We start from the raw sequence: 19,449 nt of genomic DNA, 5'->3' as shown, positions 1-19,449 counted from the left end.
GGCTTTGTTTAAAGTAGGCTCTCCTTTTGGCTGCTGTTGAGAAAATGCGCTGAGCTATAACATGCTGTTTGTTCACCTCTCCAGAACAGTGGGTGCACACATTGCTGAATTTGTCATTCGTTCACCATTCATATAGCATAAAGCCTCCTATTTAATATTGAGCAGTTGCTGTTAGATGCCTGAATGGCCAAAGATTTTTTTTTTAAAAAAAAAAAAAGTTCAATTAAAGACCAAGGCAAAAATAGATTCACAGGTTTTCTGTTTCAAATTAAACTCTTAAAAGCCTCTTTCCCTAATTTCTTCCATTTGAGTTTTGGATCTGGTCCTAAATGCTGGGTCTGAAACCCTGGACTACACCGCAGTTTGTGCCCGTGTCAGTGACAGGCTGGATCCAACCACACCAAAACCCAGGGAAGCTTTGGGTGTCCTGCCTAGGTTCAGCAGAGCCACTTTGCCTTGCGGAACCTCTCTGCCATGTTTGACCCCACCTGTCCCCCCACGGCCTGTCCATCCCATGTCTAATCCGCCCAGGGCCAGTCTGGGTAAATATAACCTACTATATAAATAACAGGATCTGTGTTAGCTGTGAGGAATGGTAGGGGTTAAGTCATTTATAAGTTCAATTAATGAATTAAACTCGGTGGGAGACCTGCAGTGTTTCCCAGTTGTTCTCCAAGTATCACAACAAACCTCATTTTGGGAATGGTATCTAGGGGGGTATCTGGCTTTCTAATGTGGGGTTTGGTTTGGGCTCATCTCTTTCCAAAATATTATTTTAACCACTCTTTGTATTTCGTTTCCATACTTTTCCTTTGGTATGCTTTGAGAAAAGATTCTGCCAAAGACAGAAATGCTTTGAGCCCTGGAAAACATTTTTTTGCCATGTATATGGAAGGCGTTGTTTTGCTTGGCTTAGCTTGTGAAATACATGGCACAACCTGCATGAAATATTTGAGGCTGTGAGGAGACATGAGCAATTCTTGAAGGAAAAAAAGAAAGAAAGAAAGAAAGAAAAAAGTTAATTTTCATTCAATGGTCTCATTTGCTTACAGCCACACCCAGACAGGAGGTGTGGGGCAGAGCAAGGAAGAAGAGTTGATTTATGAACTTGTAAAATTAAAGTTGTTATAAAGTTAAAAAGAAACAAAACACACACCCCCAAAAAAAGCTCAGGCTCATGGCAAGGTTACTACATATGTGAGCAGGAATTAAACCATTAGTGTTTGATAAAAAATCATGAGGCTTTCGAAGCACCAGGGGTTGAGATGAAAGCTCTGCCTCATGTGCCCAGGTTGTGAGGAAACAGGCTGCCAAGTGCCCCCATCCTCACCTGGGTGGGCTTCTCCCATAGAGGGTCGCTGTACGGTGTGGAAGGGTAACTGGGAGTTAATAGGGTTGTAGGGTAATCTAGGCTGGCAGGGACCCCTGGAGGTTTCCAGTCCAAGCTCCATCTCAAAGCAGGGTCAGCAGCAAGTGGTTGCTTCCCTGAGCTCCTCTCCTGCCCTTGGAGTGGCCAGGTGGCTCCTAATAGAAGTGTGAAGAAGAGATGGCAGAAGCAACTGAATCTGGCTTGACCTGCCCTTCAGCACTGAATTTGGATTTCTAGAGCAAACTAAAAACTAAAACCAGTACTGAATTTGGATTTCTAAACCAAACTAGAGCAGCCCCTGGGTTGCCGTGTTTCAGGCTGGTGCTGCTTGGAGCTCCTGGTGCAACAGGGACCTTGGGGTTAAAGCAGGATTGTGGCCACTCAGTCTGCAGCCCGTGCCCGCTCCTCCACGGCGTGGTGGAAAAGGGCTGTTTGATCTTGTGTCTGAAGTGCGTGACTAATCTCCATCCATCGGTTCTGTCTGTGACAAGATTTTGGCTACAAGAAGAGGCTGTGGTAGTAAGCACTGCTCCCAGGTGGTGTGCTGTCGCACTGCTGCCAGTCACATGCTGGGCTGACATAAGGGCACTTGGCCATCATCTGTACCCTAGTGTTCCCAGGGCCCTGTGACACCACACCAGAGCAAACCAAGATGATACGTCTCAGATTTCCAAATCCAAGTCACAGCTCCATGGAGGGGCAAGATGTGGGCAGAGGGACATAGAGCACCAGTGGAGGAGTTGGGGTTGCTGCAAGACACAGCAGCCGTGGGATGGTAGCTGGCTCCTCGGGACTGCTCCTGCCTGCAGCTGGTGGCACTTTGCGCTCTAGTTTGCTTGTAGCTGATTGCTTAACACCTTGCCTGGCAGTTTTCCTGACGTGCCTCCACCTGCAAACGAACGTCTTCTCCTGCAGCCCCTGGCAAAGCAGGCCATGCTCCAGTTGGGAATGTTTCTTGGAGAGATGCCTGGGAAGGAGAACCAGGGCTTCGAGGGACCAGCTGGCCCCCAGACCACCCCCCTGACTCCATCCAAGCACTTTTCCGCTTGTCAGGGGAGCTTTTACTTCTCCAGAGCAGATAACGTTATTAGGATGGCAATAAAATTGTAAGGCTGAGACTGGGTGGGCACCTTTTTGGGTGCTGCTTGTTTGCTTCTCGAAAGTGCTGATTTTTTTTCTTAAATTGCAAAGTGTCCTTTGAAGGTGTCCTGGGCTGCTGCCAAGGGCAATTTCTTCAGCTCAGGGGAAAGTGTGTGGATCTGGTAGCTGTGGGACAGATGGGATCAGGAGCCTGGCAAGTTGCGTTTTTTGGGAGGTTTGCATGACCGATGGTGGCATAGGCCACCTGGTTCCAGTGGCCCCCATGTCTGCAGTACAGTGTGGACCAGCACCTCAGCTTGGTGTGGACCACACTAGCAGCTCAGTAATGTCCCATGTCTCTTCAATGCCTCTTCATTTTGCTTGTTGCTTGCAAGGGTCTGATAGGCATAGCTCGTGTTTTGGAAGGGGGAAGAGGAGGTTTATAGATTTTTAAATTTTAAAAAAGTGTTGCAATGAGTCTGACACCAGCCAAAATATCTTGACGCCAACATTCCTGCCAGCAGCCCATGCTGTGGCTCGAGCTACAGCTTGTCCAGCATGCTGGTGTGTGGTCCTTAGCATGTCCACTTGTTATTTCTGAAGACTTCATTTTCCTCTGCAGGCCTTCACAACTCTAGTGCAAATCCAGTTAATAAACCAAAAAAGGCTAGAAGCTGCACTTCTAGCAGGCAGTTGGAGACCAGATGATGCCCACAGTTGTTCCTATGGCTTCTGCCCTCAAACCCATCTTTTCCTGCAGCTGGAGCAAAACTCAGCAGACACACAAACGCTGCACAAGGATGAATGAGAGCAAAACCATTGAGAAGACCTCGGAGGACAGCTGGTTCCTGATACAGTCTGTCTGAGCTGGTTCCTTCCAGGTTCCTCCCAGCAGAAGCAGCCCCTCTAATCTGATTATCAACTCCTGAACCATCAAGCCCAATCTCTGTAGCTCATCTCCACTATGAGCTTTTATCGTAATTGATGGGGAAACATTGCTTTTCGAGTGGAAGAGTGGTTCTCCCTGTTAGGCTCTAGAAGCAGAGCACATGTATGAGGTCCTGGCATTTTTGCTGCAGGCGTCATTAAATCTGTTTAATTTGACTGTATCAGTGTGCCCGGTGCCTGCTGTGTGGCAGGGGAGCAAGCACCCATGCTTGTGCGCACTCCTGCAGAAAGACCTGGACTTCAGGAAGGGGAAGAAGGAAAATGGGAAAACTGCTGTTGAGGAGTGATGGTTTGCCATTGCTTGATTAGGATGATTTAAATAATCCATTAGGGAGCAGGCAGGAAGAAGGAGCATCACCACCCACTCTCTGCCAGTGAGAGTGATTCGTTGCTATTATCAAGCGAGCAGCTGCTTTTTTTGGAGCCGTGCACAGAAGCTGTGGGCCTCACTGGAGGATGGGCTTGGGGGATTGAAAAGAATGTTTTTGCTTAGGAGAGGGGGAGCCCTGAGTAGCTGAGACAAGTGCAGCTGGTCATAATCAGCTGAACAGCGAGGGAAGGGCGAGGAAGCTGACCTGCTGGCAGTGGGAGAAGAAGAGCCTTTGAGGAGGCAACAAAACTCTTTGGGACTAGGGAAAAGTTGCACAGTGCAATGCAGAAGTGCTGTGTGCGGTGCTTGGCTCTCCACAGGGGTTGCGTGGGATGTGGGAGGAGCAGGGCTGGAAGCAGAGTGTCTGGGGATGAGCAATGGAGCTGTGGGGGGCATGTCCCAAAACACCAACCACTCAGTCAGTGGGGTGTCTCCATCTCCCTCATCCTCACTGAAGTGCAGTGTCCTTGAAATCTCCCTTGGTTTTGGCCATGGCCTGAACATAATCTGGAAGAATTAAAAACTGGGTAAAAAAAAGCCATCCAGGCACTTCAGTGTGGTGAGCACGGGTCCCAAACGGGTGCTCTTTTTAGCCAGACAGGTTCTGCCATCCGCACTTGGTTTCATCTTCCAAAACAACAGGGTGTGAACTTTGATATTTCCATGTTGTATGGCAAGAAATAACATGTCTGTAACAGTTTTAATCCCAGGTATTACCTCTCCTCCAAACTTCAGAGATATACTGATATACACACCCTGCCTTCCCGCATGTGAGAGGGTAATTAGGAAGAAAAAATCCGGTTGTCTGTATGTTGCTACACGTCCTTCTAAGCAATCCCATTTTCCATAGGGATTATGTGCAGCTGAAGAGCAACCGTTATTGGGTATCCTGGGTGCTTTGCAGTGCATTGTGCACATAAACAAACAGTGAGACAGATTTCAGTACCTAATTATTTTACCCAAGAGAAGTAAATGAGAGCTTCAGAGCCCTGTGTCAGTACAGGAATGAATAATGTGTCTGACTTAAAGAAAATTTCAGGACGGAATAAATTTAATATATTGGATTGAATGGTCATGTGGATTGTAACCTTTGATTTTTTTCAATATCTTTTCATGACAAAGGTAAAACTGATGAATTAAATCCTCTAATTAATATCCTCTTGGCTGGGGATATGAATAGTATGTAAATGTTTCCATTTGCTTAGCTACACTTCCAAAATGGGGATACAGAAATGCATAGCCTATACCTCTAAAAGGTGATATTTCTGCCACTGTCCTGACATTAGCCTGGTCCAGTTGTCTGCATGTCCCCTTGTCACGCTGCCATAAGTCAGGAAAAAAACCTTAAATCTAAGGCATTTATAGAGAATTTTGTTTCCTCTTCTTTGGTTTGTTTTTGGTGTTTTTTTTTTTTTTTAAATGAATTCGTTAAAGCCTCTTTAAAAAAAAAAAAAAAAAGGAAGGAGAAGTCTTGCATCTTCCTCCAGGTGAATACCAACTATTCACTGAGATAAGACAGTGGCAATGCCTCTGTTTCTGCTTTAAAGTCTAATATAATGGAGTTTTTGTGACACTAATTGAGTTATTAAGAGTACTGGACACAGGCTGAAGTCTGAGTGTATAACAGGAATCTGTACAGTTGTTAAAGACATCGGGGGAAAATTACACTTGGAGTTATAATGAAATAATTCCAAAGTATCTTCACTGAAATTAATGAGTTTACTTTGGATTAATTCTCTTGTAAGTAGGAGGTTGGCAGCAGCAGGGATAAGAAAGTGGCTTTCTCTGAAATAGGAAAGGGAAAAATACGAGCTAGACAATGACACAGAATTGATTTCTTAAGAAAAATCCTCTCATTCTTTTTGCATTGTTGGACATTTTTTGGGAAAAAAATACTGTAAAAATTAAGTGGAGTGGTAGAGGGGTGTGTGAGGGAGATGGGACCAGTTTGGTTTCAAATTTGAGGTTATTCACATGGTCTTCTCTGGTTATATCATGTTAAAAGAAAAGGAAGAAAAAAAATTGACAGGGGAGAGGACACCAGCCCTGTCTCCAGCCGTGCTCAGCAAGGTTAATCTTTCTCAGGGGTCAGGCAGCCCCTTGGATACACTCCTCTTCCTCGTACTGCGTGGCAGTGGGCCAGGTACAAGACAGACTGACAAGCAGCGCCATTCCCAGGTCGGGCTTGGGTCCTTCTTTCCTTAAGAAGTTCAAACCCTGGTGTGCAGCAGATCCTGCTGTTATGGGGAATTGCAGCAAGTGCAAGTGCAGCCCAGTCATTTAATGTGAATAAATTGGGACAAATTCCCAGGATTAATGTGGTTAGAACATGTTTATTACGTGTCACACCCTGGGCTGCAGGGCAGGATGGTCCCTGTGCCCCGCTACACATGCAGCTGTGTCCTGCTGAAGTCCCAAAAGTCTGAGGTTTCTGGGGACTACAATGTCTTTGGGGTGAAGGACCACTTTTTGTGCCCCCTGACACCAGGAGACATTGAACTAAATGCTACATCACTGTGGCTGGAGATGCTGGCTGCAGGGCTCGGTTTGCCCTCTGCTGCGCTTACAGCTTCCACAATTCCTATAAAATGTTGTTTACCAGTCCACAAATACACTGTACAGCCCAATTTGACAGTGGTGGGGATACTACTCTCATGTCACTGGCAAAGTATCTGTTGACCCGTTCATTCCCGCAACCAGTTTGCAATATCCACCCATTTCCACTGTTGCACAGGAGATTTATTGAAACAACTGAGTCATTAGGTCAATTGGATTGTCTCTTTGCTGTTTTGAATAATCCCTAGGCAGGCTGGGGTGCCTTATGAGACCATCTGAAACCTGTCCTCTGTCTTCAGAGGCTGAACTATAGAAGAGACCTCTGCGGGCACAGCACATGCTCCATTATAATGGGAATTGTAATGTTCTTGGGCATGGCTGTGAAGTATTTGCAAGACGATGGTATGGCAGACAGCATAGTGCTAGAATTTTTGTTCAAGTGCGTCCAGATGGCCTTAAAGGAAAAAAGAAACACCTCAACAGATATCAGTCCTGAACTGGTCAGGCAGTTGTACTAGATGGTTGTTGTAGGCTCCTTCCAACTGAAATAGCCTGTTTTATTCAAAACATCTAGGATTTGGTATTTGTTGTTCAAACACAGACACGTGCAGGTATGTTTGTGCTTATCATAGGAGTAGTGTGAAAATGTTTCAGTCAGTTTTAAGTCTTCATGGTTTTAAACTGTATGTAGTCCCAAGCTCTGTGACATTATTACAGGTGACAGTGTCACTTGGTAATCCTGGGTAAGCTGTTGAAATGAGGGTAAATAGAAGAACACAACCCTTCCCTGGCATCAGGTACTGAATACTGATTGGAGAAAGCTTCATTAAAAGGTCTTTGACAGGTATTTGTGTATTCAGGGGTTTACTTAGAGAGACATAGTATGGATTAGCAACAGCTGGCTGTCATGTTGGAAGCAGGATTATTCAGGGGCAACCACCAGCAAGAGTCATCAGATGGATGATGAACCAGTTTGCACCTAGAGCTCATGCAAGGGAGGAAATAAAGATTCTTTCAGCTTAAGGGAATAGGGAAGCCACTGGAAGAAATATTTAGCATACAGAGTGCAAGAGGTATTGACTGGAGCGATGCTGAGTGCAAGTGGACTGGATTTTGTGCACGTGGGTTTGCAAACAGGTGGGTCAGGCACCAGTGGTAACTCATCAGCTGAGCAGCTGCACAGAGGGAATAACTCTTGTGTTCAACAGGCAGGAAAAAAGGGTGCAAAACAAGTTTAATTGCTCACAAAGAATCAACCTGGTGTTTATGTAGTGGTGAATGGTTATTTTAAAGGCCAGCAAGTGATGTCCTTAAAGCAGGGAGTGGGTTATGAGACGGAGTTAAATCTTGATATGTATAAAGTCCTGGAAAGGAAAGGATAAGCTTTCAAAGCAAGCATGTACAGCTGCTCACACTTGTTCACTAACCCTTCCAAAACGTGTCCTGTGGGCATTCCCACACAGCATCAAGTGAATTGCTGATTCAGGAGGAAGCCACGTTGCTGAATGGCAGATGTTCAAGTTACCACTCGCCCTCTGCCCCCTTGGATGGTAAGGCTGCCAGAGTCTGGCTTCAAATGTTCCCTTCCCTCCCCTCTTCCAGTTCCCTCACCCGCCCCATGCTCAATACGGACACTTTGATTCATTTTTCATAAATACAACCTCATGCACATTAATGTGCGTGATGAGAAAAGACAGAGTTTAGAAATACCCAGTGGATGCTGCTGGGGTAGAAACACCTTCAGGAAGGTGAACCTGGAGCATTTTTGCCTCTGCCATATACCAGGTGATGGGCTGAGAATGGTGCTGGGGGCTGTGCATCACCACTGCACCCTCCACCTGGAGCAAATTGCCTTCAACTTAGAGGTGTGAATTGCTCCTACTAGTGCTAGTGAAAGGAGGAGCGGAGGGTGGGACAGGACCCCTCTGAGCATGTGCCCACCTGGCAGGGTGGCAAGGGAAGAAAAGCCTGGCAGATGTGTGCCGGTAAAGTCCTCAGGGAAAGGCAGCATGGATAAGCCTTTGGGATGGCACTAGTAGGGTTGTGATCAACCAGGGTTTGATTTTCTCCATGAATGTGGTACCTTGGGTAGATTCAGCCTGCTCCCTTTACCCCTCTTTGCAATTTTTGTCACCAGATCAAGCTATTAAAATGTTAATACAAAATATATAGTTAGTGCATAGCATGCTGTATGCTTCTGATATGTACAATTTTTCCTTTCTGTATGCAGACCCCTGTACCATGCCCCAGTGTGTTGGTGCGTTTGTTCAAGGCTCATGGATTCAGGGAAAGACAGTTTCTGTGCAACATCAGACAGATGACTCTTGCTTTTCTAAAAGGAGGTACAGAAAGAGGAGTTAATGACACAGGGCCACAAAACTGAACCAAACTTCACAGTATCTCTTTTGCATAATATTTTAATATAAGAGACCACATGAACCTCTTGTCCTAGGGAAAGGTTGATAAGAGACTAGAGTTTGGCACTGTGCTAGGCCTAAGGGCACAGTAGCTATAAATTAGCATAACAAAGATAAAGTTGCATAATCATTCCCATTCTAATTTGTTTTCAGTTAGCAATTTGTTGCAATCTTCAGCTTTTGAGCTAAATTTCCTGGGCTTGTTTTCCACCTGGAAAAAAGCATAGTGCTTAAGTGTATACTTACTTAAGCCAAATATTGCTAACTCATCTCTGCATCTAAGGAGGGAGAGGAAACTTTTCTCCTTTTATTATTTCTTATAATTCCTTCAGTGAATGTCGATAGAGCAGACACAGCTGGTTTTACATTGAAATGTGGTCTGGGAATGGGCCTTGCGAAGAGTGTCTGTCTTTGTTAGAAAAGTGCCATAAATCTGTTTAACATCGCAAGTTTGCAGCGCAGTAAAGATATTGTCAGGGAGCTGAGCTGCAAACGACTTCTGGATCACAGCTCTTTACTTAAAGGTGTCCACAAAAGCTCCTGTACAGAGCAAAAGTAATAAATAACTTGGTTTGTGCTGAGCCTGGGAAGGCTTCAGCTAAGGAAGGCTTACTGATGCTTAATGAAAAGCATAACAATAAATGTGGTTGCTATATATTGCTTAGAAACATCTGAGGTGGAGGGAAGGGGTTCTTGCAAGGGGCTGAAAATCTGAGCCCACATTCCTGAGACTTTATATAGGGTAGCTTGGGGCTGTGACAAAATCCTTGCATGAGACTTTGCATCGGGCACCTTCCACCTCTAGGAGATAAGGAGGAGCATTATCTCATCTCCCCAAACTGTCTTGCGGGGGTCATTCTCTGCTGCATGAGGTAACTTGTGTGCGGGTGGATGTTGCAATAGCATGGCCAAACACATCCCACGCATGGGCCCTGATTTCATGTGAGATACTGCTTTGCTTTTTGGTTTCAGGATTTTTTGAAGGTTTTCTTTTATTATTTTTTTTTCAGGTCTGCAATCGATCAGCCAAAAGTCTGGTTTCGCAGTTGCATTGATTGCTCAGGATTTTTTTATGATTATTTATATTAGAAAGACTAACCCCAGGGAATCCTGTCCCTAATCTTCTGTGCCTCTGCTCCTTCTCCTTTGGATGGGTCTCAGACAGGGGCTGGTCTGTGATGCTCCAGAGAGGGCAGTCAGCTCAGGTCTGGCAGCCCTATGGCGCTGGGCTGGTAATGCTCATTCCTGTGAGTGCAACCCAAAATTTTCCTTTGTAACTAGCAGCAGCATGTCAGCAAGGATGAAGAGACCTAGAACTGGATTTGATCACTGGGGTGGGTGGATTGGGATCACGTGATGCAAGAAGCTGTATAACAGACATTTGACCCCCAAAATGTGTCTTTCCAGGTCACAGATCCACTGGCATACATCAGGAGAGCCAACTGGGGAGATTCAAGGTAGGAACATTGACAAAGCATCCAGTTATTACTAAAAACACTTTTACTGGTAAAAGTGTTCACTAGAAGCCCTGTACAGTATTTATACAGGCCATGCGCAGAGCATGTCTGATTGGGGGGAAGTGTTTCCTCCAAAGCCTGGAGCTTTCTTGGTGCGCACAGTGCAGCATGTGTTTATGTTCAGAAAATCTCAGAAAAAATAAATTATTCTGGAAGCTGGAGAGGTCATCAGGAAGCCACTGAATTTCCTTGGGCCACCTTGCAGTGCTGGCACAGAGCTGCAGCCTGCATGGGGACATGACGCTTGTATCTGCACATGCAAAGAAATGTAAAATTGATTTGAATAGCTGCAAACTTCAGTGAGACTGTCCAAGTGGAAGGACATACAGTGCTGGTAACCCCAGCAACGGAGGCTTTTGCAGGGATGCTCCCGCTTGCAGGAACATGCCTGCGGCTGGGCTCTGCAGCAGCCCATTGCATACCAGCACGGCACAACAGACACCCCCCCATGCTGCACCCACAGCCAAGCCTTGCTAATAGCAGCCTGTTCATTTTGCATATTATTTTAAGCGCAGGTTTTTTATAAAAATCCCTTGTGTAGGTTAATCTCCCACCTGACTATTTGGGCACCCGGTTCCCCACCCCATCTGAGCGGTTAGACTGCATCTCTGCTTGCTGGTGTCCCTGGGTGCAGCTGAACCAGCGTTAACACTCATCTCCTGCAGTTAACACTGAGGCTCACTGAGGGGGTGCCCAATGCATTAATATAAAGTTAATGTCATTATGCTGCTATAATGAAATAGATTTATGTGTGCACCAGGTACGTTCTAGTATGTCAAAGCCAGTCAGAATTAATTCCATGGGTTTATTGTGCTCTTAGTGGCATAGTTCTAAACCCAATGTAAGATGTTCAAGTGGCAATGGTAAAAACAGTGAAAGCGGGTTTGAAAATCAGCCCCTTATTGCTTAAATTGCATTTAAATGCAGATCTTGATATCTGAGCTGGTGGAATTTTCCAGTGATACATAAAATTAGATCTTTGTATTTGTTTTTATTTGCTATCTGCCGTTCATTTTGTTTGCCTTGGTTAAGTTTCCAATTTTCCTTTCATACAGTCTCTGCATACTGATTAGACATACTTGGTGGGAACATTCTTGCTTGGTGCCTGGTTTATAGGAAGATGCCTTGCTAAGCAGGACCTGCACAGATCCCAGGCTGTAAATAGCTGCCTTCACTGGAAACTTGGGATATTTGTTCCCCTTTGTAATCAGGTCCACTAGCAAATATCACAGCCTAACTATCACATCAGACAGAACCAGGGTAATAGCCCGAGTGCTTTATTTAATGTCGAAAAAATGCAGAGCTGGAAACTGTATTCTTACCTCTGCCAGTGACCGTTTCAGGAGTTTCAACACACCAGGAATCCCCCTGGTGCCTATTTAGACCAACAGTGATTTGCCATCCCACGCTGTCACATACCTCATTGAGCTCAGCTGTGTGAAACTTAAAATACTCAGACAATTCAAAAAGATGCTTCAGCACAAATCATGCTCCTAAACTACTGTTTTGATCTTCTGTGCTTCTTTTGCTATTTCTGAAGGTAGTTTTTTTCATAAGCAGAAACTTTTCATTAGCTCATAATTTTTTCTGTTTGCTTGAAAAATGGTTTCTTAACACACCCACACGCCCCTTGATCTGTTAGCAAAGCCACTGACACTGCAGGTGTAGCCCTGTGTCTGGACTTAGAAGCTCTGTTGGCAGAAGAAGATGAGCTCTGAGGAATAAAATGCTTGCTTCAGTTGCAACTATCTTGTGTTCAAAGCCCGGAACTATTGCAAGAGTTCATTTGATTGATCATAGATTAGATGAAGCTGATCTTTCCATTTAATTTCAGGGGCTTTTCTGGCTTGTGCTTGCTCAGAAACTCATCCTCTTTCCACTCTGATGATTAATATTCATGCAGTGTAAGGTTTTATACAGGTTGTGCCATCCATTCCTAAAAATAACATATAAACGTGTTTAATAGAAAGCTAATAAGTCATTCTGGAAGGTTACAACTCTCCTAACGCTTTAGAGGACATGAACTATATTCATGAACAGGTAAAAGCAAACAAGAATTTTCCCCATTAAAGGCAGGCAACCCTCTGCTCAAGGTGAATGTGTTTCATGGGAGAAGGAGAATTTGTCCCTCAAAACCAGCCCTGAAAGACATCACGACGAGCTATGATTTCATTCTTAAAGAAGGGCAAATGACCAAACAAGCCACTTGTCTGCTCTAGCAAGTATCCAGCGTTAGGGGAAGTGGGCTGTGCTGGGCAGCAGGGCAATAGGGCACTTGCCAGGGTTGGACACAGCACCTGACTCCAGCTGGGAGGCTGATGCTTTCTACAGAACACTGGTTTTAATTAATAAACTGGCAGAATTTGTGCAGGGAGCATGCACTGTCTGTAGAAAAGAGCTTCTGGCTCCCACTGAGCAGAGGCAGTGCTAACACATCTGCACCCAGCAATCAGTGTGCCACGGGAAATTTGCTTCTCACAGCAGGCTCGCTTTTCCTCTGACAGCCATGGAAACTGTTTGGGATGAAAAAATAGCCGGAAGCAAGAACGGGAGGGAGAGGATGAGGTCAACTGATGGAGACATGCAAGTTTTCGTATTAGAGGACATAAAAGTAGCTTCCTTGCAGGCAGCAGTGCTGAGAAGTGCCTGACATGAGTATTCCCAAGGAATTTCTGGTTGAGAGTCCCAGTTTCCCAGCTGTGCTTCAGCCAGTCATCCCAACTGGCACCTTGTGGTTGCAACCTGGGGCACAGCATGGAGACACGGCAACAAAGCAGAAGGGGACCACAAAGCAGATGCTTCTCTGGTCAGTTTCTTGCAGTTGTTTGTAGAAGGATGGTGTTGCTTATTGTGTACTCAAAAGTGTGCTACAGAGATCATCTGACCATGACCAGGGAGTGACTGTCACATCTTTCTCATTCAGCATAAAGTAGATATTAGTATTTGCTAGATGTTAAGGTATTGCCCTTACAAACCTTAAATGTGTATTGAACTTGCTGAAGGGACAGGGTAGTGATGGCTACATGGCTTTCTTAGCGGCTTTGAATCATGCATTTAGTAGGAGGTGTCTATACAATATGATAAATCTGGGGTCATGACATTTGTCCAGCACAGGACATTAGGTCTGTGGAAGGGAGATACACCTGGGACATCTCTGCATGTCTTGGCTTTTCAGGCCACTAGCCTGAAATTGATTGTCCAAAAAGCTCTTGGGCAGCTGGAAGTTCCCAGGGGAGCTGGGAGTGAGATGCAATCGGCAGTGGGGCTGTGTGAGTCCTTCACCATGCCACCCCAGAGGAGCAGCCTGTAGCCCGGACTGCACTGCAGTGTAAAAAGGCCATGAGAATGGTTAGGGAGCCATGTCTCTGTATGTGTGAAGTGGTGAAACAACAATTGAAAAAGTGACTAAAGCCACAGGAATAAAAAAGCTGAATATGATGATATGAGAAGGTCTGCTTAGAGTGGGCTGTGTAAAGTGTTTTCAATGAACTGCTTTAACCAGGGAAGGGTTGTAGGCGAGGAAAAGCTTTGCTCTGTGTATTTCATCGGTTGAGAAAACAAATAGAGGTGAGGGAAAGGAATGCAGTGGAAACTAAACAGGGAGAATATTGTATTGCCTGCGACGATGAGTGGCATGGCCTCTTATAGCACACAGCCTGAGGTGCTGGCCACCAGCCTTGGAGAGGGGGCTGAGATGAGTTACCCTGCTAAAGAGATGAAGGAAAGAGAGTGTCACCGTCATGAGAGAGGCAAAGAGAAGGAAAGACTCAGTAAAATGAAATAGTGAGGAATTCAAAACCAACAGGAAAGTGAATGATTTCACACAACACGAGCCTGGTGGGTCACAAATATATACCCCTGCCCCTCAGCCTGGCTCCATGAGTGTGGGATAAAGCGAATCAGGAGCTGGACTGAGCACACTTTGTTTGCTCATATTTTGTGTTCATTAATTCACTCATTCATTCATGAGCTGCCTTAAGGTGTTGCTAGAGTTAAATCCTGACAGGGGCACACAAACAAACCCAGCAAGCAAGGCACTTCCTCGAAGGGCTGTGCAGGAAACCAGCCCCCAGGGAATGCCGAGGGGAACACAGCAACCAGGCCATAACTCACTCTGTTAGTAACTTTTTTGCCTTTATCTCGTGGAGAGTTTATTTTGGCAACTGTGGAGTGTGAGGAAAAAATGAATGATCCAGTTGTTAAGTGTTGCATATCTTTCCTGATTGGGAGAGAACCTGGATGGGATAGGACAGGCTTGTTTGCTGAGAGCAATGGGTGGAGTCCGCAGATGGAAGGACAAGACTTTCCAGCTAAAACCAAGAAAAAATTTCTTGGATGCCCAGTCTAGCTTGACAGCAGACAGAAAACTGCAGACTGGTATTTGTAAATGGAATTAATCTTGGTGGAAGTTTAGGGTAGGGCTTGACAGTGAATGCAGAGCTATATTCAGTTCCAAAAGGGACAGAGTTTTTTCTACAGTGTAATAACCTACATATGTCAGAAATATTGCTGTAAGATCCTTTGGGAGACAAGTCACGTGTTTTTTTGCAAGGCAGCAAGGTAAGGCAATTTAGGGTTGTGTGTTGGTTGACAACTATCTAGTCACCTACCCATCAGGTGGGAAAACTTGCAGAACCTGGTACAGGTCCCACAATCCTCAGGTGCTCACAGGGGATAAACATCAAGCTCAAAGAGAAGCGCAACATCAAAATAATCCTTCTCTTGCCACTCTCTATTGATGTGCAAAGAATGAGCATCTTACAAAGGTCTTTTGAAGAACTAATCCAAACTAAAGTTACATACAGCATTTTGTTGTAAAAGCTTGTGGGAGTGCTGTGTAAGCAGCATTATCTGTACTTCTGGTTTTGTGTCCCTTTATGTGGCAAAGGCGTTGAGAGGGTGTCTCTGTATCAGCTTCCCTTGCTTGGGCAGCAGTAGCAAAGACAATGTAGCAGGAAGCATCTGACAGCCTCGGTGCATTCGTGTCCCTTGAGCAGGCAGGCCAGGCCAGAACATCCCTTGGTGCAGGGACCAGATTGCGAGAAAACCCTGGCTTGTTTCTTCAACTTGGATATGCATCTCCATACAGCAGCTACAGGACCTGCTTGTCTGCAAATGTGTGTTCCTGCTCTACAACAGCAGATTAACTTACACATTTTTCAGTCATCTGAACAGCAGGTACTATTGAGGTCCCTGAGGCCAATTAACCTCAAGGTTAATCAATAGGATTAAGAGGTGGTAGATAGTACAGCACACTGTGGCCAGTCTGTCTGTGCTGTAAGTGGTTGCACGCTGGAACCTTTGCTCCCCAAAGCTTGTCTTGAAACCAAACATGAGCTGGAGTCTCTGCAGTTAAGACAACTGGTGAACGTGGGCTTCAGCCTGTGCTTGGCATCCAGCTGAAACAGACAAGGGACATGACTGAAGGTACAGTGAAGCTAATGAAAATATAGATACCACTGATACTAGTGTCCCCAGAAAAGACCCGTGGGGCAGGCCATCAAAGGAGAAGTTGGTTTAAGCAACTGTCTCCTCATTCATCTTGGATCAAACTCCACCATTCTGGGCCTAAGGTCAGAAGCTGAAATTCATCAAACGTACTAGATATCACATGGCAGTTAGAGGCACCACTTTACCTTAAGCTTTGGTCAGTGTGGAGAGCAGTTCCTGTGATCATCTTGTTGGTTTAACTGTCTCAAGCCCTCTTGCTTACATTGCCCTACAGCCCTTCAAACCCTCAGTCTTGTAAGGCACATCGATATGGAATCAATAACCTCTGCAGACCAAATCCTTTCAGCGAAACCTGAATACTTTTTAGTTACAATCCTCTATTTAACTGGGGTATTTTCCTCTACAGACAATCAGAAAATTTGTCCCCTTAGAGGAGATTCTGGCTGAGCTCATAAGTAATTTTAATTCTCATGACTGTAGAATAATCTTTTGTTTTGGCAGCTGCAGTGTCCAGCCTTTTTAATTTATTTCTTGGTGAGATTTGAAGCGCTCGGATTAAGCTCCAAGAAGTGGTGACCATAGCAAACATGAGAGAAGAACAAAACTCTTCCTTCCTCTTTCCCTTCCCTGCCTCTCGGAGGCTGGGTGTTGCACTGAGGTTTGGTGCCGCGGAAACACCTCCTGCCTCCATGCAGATGTTCAAGCGATAAACCTTTCCTATCTCTTGTCCATGCACCATCTGAGGATGGATGAAGATCTCCAGTAGGGTCAAATGTATCTGCATTTTAGTCGTGCGAGCTTCTTACTGATTTTAGAGGGTTGTGGTAGGATGAATAGCACAGGCATGCAGCAGAGGAATAGGCTACGAGAGGAATATAAACCACAAGAGTTTGGTGGGTTTGTTCCGTTTCTCTTTCTGTGAAACATCTGTTTCTTTTCAATAGCAGTAACAGGCTAGATGTTGCCCTGCTCTGTTATTGCAGTTCCTATTTGTATTATTGTAAAGGCTAACTGTCAATGGCCACATCTCTCCTGATCACTGTGCAAATTGCTGCTATCTGGCACTGACACAGGCAGCAAAACTGTTCCCATCTGACTGGCAGATCTCCTTGATGTCTGTAGCTCACAAAGCAGTTCTGAAAGCTGCTGTCCCCTGGGAATGCCCACGTGCTGGGATTTATGAGGCTGCCTTGAGTAAAGGCCTAGAAATGTTGCCGTTGAGAAGAAAGTCTTTGTGCTACTATGTGTGTGTTATAGTCAAGCTGTTTTTTCAACAAGACAAATTCTGCAAACTTCTCCTTGTAATTTCTTTCCCCAGTTGACTATGCTATTTTGGGAGGAACTTTAATTTTTCCTTTTCTTGGAAACACTATCGTGATACCAATGTTGTAAACAAAGGCTTTGGTTGAGAGTCATGAGGATTACTGACATTATTCCAGTGGTGGACAATGAACGGTTAAATATACTTAATTGGCTTGTATGTTTTCTATCAGAATAACATGTTGAGTGCCAAATAACTAATACTCCATGGACTACTACAATTGCATACCAAAGCTACAAGAATGCCTCTGATAAGCTTTATCTTGGTCAGTGTTTATGCAAAGAAAGCCACTTCAAATGAATTATTGCAAGTTTCCTCCTTCCCCGAGTAAATTACTACATTCATTGCAAATTACATCCCAGCAAATTTTGAATGATTTGTGTTCCTGTGAAAAGGTTTTTCCTCTGTACACTCCGTGTACTTCCTATTATTCCATGTCCAGAGGATTTCTTTCCAGTGACTGGGCTCCCTCTGAACGTATTGGTGGCCTATGCCGAAAACTGATCATAGTAAATACTCAGACTGTTTCAGCTGTGGCTCTGTGTGTGTATTAATCCTGAGATTGGCTGAACATTAATAAAGATGAAATAGGGATGGTTTGTTTTCCTGTGACTCCATCTGTTCCATGGACATTTCCATGTCTAGTAGATTTTACCCTGGTTGAGTATTTTATTGAAGTAAGGACTGATGAATGTGCTCTTTTTTAGAAGAATCTGCCAAAATAATAGATCATTGCACACACCCACGTATGAAAAAAAACCCTGTGTTGTAAATAGCACCTGTGATTATCATAAACAAAAACATTTTACAAATGTAATTAATTTGTTGCTATTAAATGCTGTCATAATAATGTATGTTTCTATTCCTGATTTTTGCTGATTATTGTGAGCACCACAATATTTTGGCTTTGTGCAGTACAAGGAAATAGTAAAATGGAAAGCTGTACGGTTTTTAAAAGCTGTCATGAAAATACTTCCATTAGTGGGTAGCCAAATAAAAAGATATTTAGTAAACATGAAAACAGGCATATAAGGGCATGCCTGCATGGATGGATGCAAACAGATGTGAGCTCCTCTCCTGCTCTCCAAGCCAACTGGGCACAAGCCAGCTTCATCCAGAAGCCATGAAGCCATGCTCATGCAGTGCTGGGCTTAAATCTTACACCCTGTTTGTTAGGAGCATTCCTTATTCCCCTCAAGTAGCCAGATAGCTCATGCGAGCACAGCGCTATGCTGAAGCCAGCTTGAGTCAAGCTGGCATGGAAGGCAGACAGAGGAGCCCGAGTGTGTCTGCGCCCATCTGTGTAGACATGCCCTAAGCCAGGCTGGGTGAAATCTGGAACCTCAATGAAAAATGCTGTTAATTAATTCAATAGCCCAAAATTTTGCCTGCTGTCAGCATGAATCTGTATTGGACAAGAAGAATGTTTTTCCACTTCCTGAGCAGACAAAATAATGGAGTTTGTATCTTTGAAGTTGGAGATGACAAAATTGACTTAGATTACTTCTGTTTGAAAACGCCTTTCTTTGTGTTTTCATCTCAGGTTGGGTGCTCATGTAGTTCCCATCCCCGCAGTGCCTGGACACCGTGTGGTCTTTGATGTACAACTCTAACAACACCCTCGTGACAAGGGAATATGCTGTTTTCCCCATTGGGTTGATGGGGAACAAAGGCCCAGAGGAACAGAGGGAGCTTTCCCAGGGCTACGTTCTTCCTCGTGCAGTGGCATCCTGAACCAGCTCCTCCAAGGAGTCATGAAGTATCCCAAGCCTCCTTCAGAACTTCCCTTTGGTGTTTTTTTCATACAGAAAAGTTGGTGCCTTTGCTTTTCTAAACTCTAACAAGTGTAACAAGTCACCTGGTGGCCTGGCAGCAGGAGGGAAGTATGGGCAGGTCACTCTGGTCCGTGGCCACTAAGAAACATGTGTGGCCAATACTTGGTCTCATGTCCTGGCCTCTGACCATCCAGACAATTTCAGTGTTAGCTATTGCCTTGGCACAGATATGGCCTGCATCAACTCACATTCTCTGAGATGGTGTCCTGGTACCATCTGGGGAAACACATAAGCACAAGGCTGTTCCCAAAGCTTGTCCTTTTGGGATGGGAAGAACATGCACTCGGCAAGCCTCTCCTGTGTGCCCAGGGCTGCTTAATGGCCCCTCACCCTGTTTTATCTGGCCTTTTAGGCATCACGTCACTTCATTTGCAAAATGCCCCCATGGACTTCCTGGGGAAATGAGGACGCTGCCTGTCCTCACCCTCAGTTGGGACAGGATGGAGGGGGGCAGAACACCACACCGTGGGAAAACATCTGAATTACAAGCCCCTTTGGGAGTGAGTGACTTCATGCTGATGACCTGCAAGAAGCAAAGCAGGCTGAATTAGTGCAATAAATTGTTAATTAGAAGGAGATTGCATT

The 19,449-nt window shown here is 44.9% G+C and overlaps 1 long non-coding RNA gene across 1 annotated transcript; it reads right to left on the bottom strand.

The window, feature by feature from the left end:
* Positions 1-208: 208 nt before the first annotated feature.
* Positions 209-19,357, bottom strand: LOC129734608 (uncharacterized). Its single transcript, XR_008730133.1, has 2 exons — positions 14,868-19,357; positions 209-12,193 (listed from the first exon to the last, which is right to left on the bottom strand). It is a non-coding gene; the product is annotated as an uncharacterized LOC129734608 (long non-coding RNA).
* Between the last annotated feature and the right edge of the window lie 92 nt (positions 19,358-19,449).

Source organism: Falco cherrug, chromosome 1 (assembly GCF_023634085.1).
Source record: "Falco cherrug isolate bFalChe1 chromosome 1, bFalChe1.pri, whole genome shotgun sequence".
Classification (NCBI taxonomy): Eukaryota; Metazoa; Chordata; class Aves; order Falconiformes; family Falconidae; genus Falco; species Falco cherrug.
This window is presented reverse-complemented; position numbering and strand designations above follow the sequence as displayed.